This window comes from Quercus lobata, chromosome 5 (genome assembly GCF_001633185.2).
Source record: "Quercus lobata isolate SW786 chromosome 5, ValleyOak3.0 Primary Assembly, whole genome shotgun sequence".
Lineage (NCBI taxonomy): Eukaryota > Viridiplantae > Streptophyta > Magnoliopsida > Fagales > Fagaceae > Quercus > Quercus lobata.
Window position 1 is genome coordinate 1,716,243 of NC_044908.1, and position 4,859 is coordinate 1,721,101.

Sequence of the window (4,859 nt, forward strand, 5' to 3'; positions counted from 1 at the left end):
TAACGAATAACAATACGGAGGAGCTGAATTCCCAGGATATATATAATAATCTAAGCTTTTATTGGTAAGAAATAAATACTTTTGCAAGAGAATGTATAGATATGCAGTACATGAAGCATCTATATATATCCCAAAACGTTTATTCCTCGACCAAAGAAAACAAGTTATATTAATGATATGTCCCTGTGATAGATTCCCAATAAATATATATATATATATATATATATGTGTGTGTGTGAGAGAGAGAGAGAGAGAGAGAGAGAGATGCCACTCCTAATTTGTAGATAACGGGGGAAAGACAAGTTGGACCATAGTTGTCTCATCAAGATGGGAAAAAAAATTACCATTTAATTACAAATGAGAATTATTCGAAGTTTTAAGACTAATTAAATACATGAAAATAAAACTAGCCTTTATTCATTGTTAATTAAATATAAATAAAGACAATATTATTTAAAAAGTATATTTCAACTTAATTATGTATCAAAATGTAACTTGACATTCGTCTTTTAAATCTCAATAATTAAATATGACTAATTTTGCACTAAACTTTTTTACCAACTTTAGAGTTAGACAATAAATACTTTAAATTCTCTTGTATAAACAAAATTATGTTTTCATATCTTATCTACCACCTAATTTTAAGAACAAAAATCAGTCTTGAGAACAAAAAATTTGATGAACTGATCACTATGATGATAAGGAAAATAAAAGTACCAAATGTGACCTAAGTATTTGAAGGAAAGCAGATCTATTTACCATGTCTCATTGTTTGGTGAGTTTGATTCGGCTTTTTGAAATTGTGATTTTTGAAAAAGTGATGACTTTAAAAAGTGTCAATATGAAGTTATGATTTTTGAAATAGTTGAATACTTGAATGCTTGATAAAAGCTGTCAAAAGGTGTTTTCTGACTGGGAAAAAAAAATATATGTTTGGCACTTTGGCTAGCACTTATCAAAATTTTGGTTTGAAGTGTAAATTACCAAAAAAGGACAAATATACACACACATATATAAAGAGAATTTCATTTATTTTTATGGATTCACCTTCTTTTTTTTTTTTAATGTTTTAATTATTTGTTATTACTATCAATGAATTTTTATCAATAGTAGTTAATTCTTTAATTTTTCATGAGCACAAATTCAAAAATGATGGTGCAAAAATGATAAAATATATACCAATTATGTTCATAGTGCATTTATATTTGATTAGCTTTATTAGTTGATAAAATCTAATAAAATTAGATTTAAAAATAAAATTAAATAATGTTACATATATAATAATTTCACAATAAATTCTAAATAACAAGTTATTATTGGTAAATAAAAAGTAGCGAAGTTCAAAACTTCAAATGATAATCAATAACATTTTGCCATCTAAGATTTGTTATTATGAAAATATTATGGACATATCATTTATGGGGCCCAATAATTCATGGACCAGGCCCATTTGCCCTTAGAGAGTCCAAAGGCCCGAGCCGAGGACAACTATGGTCCAAGCTCTACAATACAGAGCACAAAACAATTTTGGGAGGCAACCGAGGACAGTTCAGTCCTCGGCAGATCCTGAATCCCACCGGAATAAAGGGGTAAAACTGGTATAGGGACGAATTTGTAAGGAGATCCAAAATATCTTGGGGAAGTTATCCTTACTACCCTTCCAGATAAGACCCAACACATGACAGGGCCGTACTCTGCAGCCTTATCAACCATCCCCGACAATTCTGGGATTAGACTGATGGGACAAATATCAATCTTGTAAAGATTGACCCTACACGTGGACGAAGGACAGTTAACGCAGACGAGTATAAAAGAAGAAAGTAAGTAACTCTAAAGGGGATCCCATCCCACCTCCGAAAAAGAAAGATCACATGGGGGAGAACATCTCAACAACACCGGACTTCACTGAAGAAAGTCCGTCGTTGGAGAACCGGGATAAGGCCTCAATGGTCCTCGGATCAACTCCGAGGAGTCCCATCCCATAGGGTGCGACGCCTTAGGGCTTAAATGTTCAAGCCCAACTCCTTTTTTCCATATGAATTCCTCTAAAACCAGGACCGGGCACCGCCCCATGACCAGCGGCTAGCTTTTCAAGCCCACTCTCTACAAATCATATTGTGAGGGATCTTTCATGCGCGAGCCCAACATCCTTATTGGGCCGCCAGAGAATTGTGTCCTTACAATTGACGCCGTCTGTGGGAAGGCTTGCGCGTTGGCACAGGTGGCGGTGGAGTCAGCTCTCTAGCAAGCAGAAATTCCTAGGGCTTCCTCCGACTCCGGCGACATACAGTTGTTGCTCCGGCATAAGCTTCTGCTAGGGGCTACGCCTTGCAGTGCCAAGGGCGCGGGCATCTCTAGGGGCTTCCGGCCTCAAGCCAACTTTCTCCGCCCTGGTATAGGGGCTTATGGTCGAAAAGTAAACCGAATAAAAGAAATACTATGGCACGGAAACCTCAAGATCCATCCGAAGAGAACTCTCCGTTAACAGTAGGGTTGATCCCTAAAACTGCACGGATCCCCCAGTCTACCCTCGGATCCCCAACACCAAAGGGATCGATGCGATATAGTGCAGTATATTACCCAACAACACAATCAAGGTCCCTCGCTACTCGGCCGCCCTCTCGAACGAATTATTTCGAGTTTATCGTTCTTAGACGTTGGTCTAGCCTGTATCGCGCAGCACTCAGCGGTTATCCCGGTTAGTTCCAAGAATTTAAATTATTGAGGCTTACCCTTGTTATACTTGATAATATTTGTGAGTTTAAACTGGTAGGAATATCATTAAGGGCAAGCTTACATTTAATATTCATGCGCAAAGTAGTTGTTGCAGAGAAGAAAAGCATGTATAAAAGAAATAAACTTATCTTTTATTAAGACAAAAGAGCAATACAGTGTACAGTGAAAAGCTAAAACAAGCTTACATTACAACTAACTATGCAAGTGAAAAGAGAAAAAATGCAATAGAATGAAGAAAAGCCGAAGAAAAAAGGCGCAGATGAGAGGTTGGCTGCTGTTCCAAGATGTCGTCTAAGGAAACTATTCCTCGACGCTTCTACATGCCCATAACTCAGGCAGCCAAAGAACCCAACTTGGGGCCTGCACCGGTGAAGAAAAGGTGCAGGGAACCTGACCTCAGGCTAACACCATCTACAGAAAAGGTGCAGGGGGCCGAAAGTTGGGAAGCTCCCTCAAAAATTTGCCTGCTACAAGGCAGACGGCGCTGATGGCGGAAATTCCTTCTTCTGACATACCAAAAATCTGGCATGACCAGAACCTGCTTCGGATTTTGACTAAAAGAGGGAGGAATACCATCTTCCTCCCGTCAAGACGGAGGACTGGCTTGAATCTGTGCCATCCTTGTCCATACCGTATCACCTTGAGGGTTCGGTGCCTCTGAAGTGTGCAGAGACCTTTCATTCCCATCCACGCCTCTAACATCTTGCTTTGAGACAGTGGCACTAGAAAGAGAGATCGTGGGTATGGAAGAAATATGGTTCTGAAGGAAACAGGGGAGTTCATGTGCAAGTGAGGTGATCCCCTATCCTATTTGTACCCAGAAGTGAACTGGTGGTATTTAATTCATGCAAGTTCCCAAGGAACGCTACGGATGAAGCGGGCTTGGCTCAATTTCCAACTTCACCCTCAGCCGTAGGATTTGAAGATCCTCGAGAAGGCGCACCTCGAACACTGGGACACCAAAAAGTACCGCGTGACCCAAGAGTACGGAAATGCCTCTTAATTTGTGGGCCTAGTAAATTCGCGGCCCAGGCCCGTACAGCATAGGGGCCCAGGGACAGAACCAAGGCCTTGCATGGTCCTCGGACTCAAGCCTATGGGGAAACCAAGTACAAAAGAGAAAATCTCATAAGTTTTGGACAGAACCAAGGCCTTGCATGGTCCTCGGACTCAAGCCTATGGGGAAACCAAGTAAAAAAGAGAAAATCTCATAAGTTTTGGACAGAACCAAGGCCTTGCATGGTCCTTGGACTCAAGCCTATGGGGAAACCAAGTACAAAAGAGAAAATCTCATAAGTTTTGAACAGAACCAAGGCCTTGCATGGTCCTCGGACTCAAGCCTATGGGGAAACCAAGTACAAAAAAGAAAATCTTATAAGTTTTGGACAGAACCAAGGCCTTGCATGATCCTTGGACTCAAGCCTATGGGGAAACCAAGTACAAAAAAGAAAATCTCATAAGTGTTGGACAGAACCAAGACCTTGCATGGTCCTCGGACTCAAGCCTATGGGGAAACCAAGTACAAAAATTATTATTATTACAAGTTTTGGACAGAACCAAGGTCTTGTATGGTCCTCGGACTCAAGCCTATGGGGAAACCAAGTACAAAAAATTATTGTTATTACAAGTTTTGGGGCATAACCAAGGTCTTGCATGGTCCTCGGACCCAAGGCAAGGGGGTAAGTATTACTTTTTATTGGCCTGCCTTATTATGCCAAGCACTTCCATTAAAGTTATGGCAACATCTTTTTATTATTAAGTATTTTGGTCTTAGTCGTCATTGATTTAGGTGCTATATTATTGTGCCGAGCGGCGCTTACAAATTTATAAAACAGAGACAAAACATGCAAAATGAAATAGAAACAACTTTTATTAATATGAAAAATCATTACAATGTACAAAAAGGGGCTTCAACAAGCCTACACAAAAGAGGGGCTGCCGAAGCAGTACTAACATCCCCAGTACAGATAAGCAAACGGTCAAGCGCCTTTTAAACTTGTCTTCAAAGTCTCTCCAATCTCTGCCTCATTGTTGCTCATACTAAGAGAAGAACTCGCTTCAAAAAAAAAAAAAGAATGAAGAAGAAGGAAATAGTAAGGAAGAAATCAATGAAGAAGATGGAG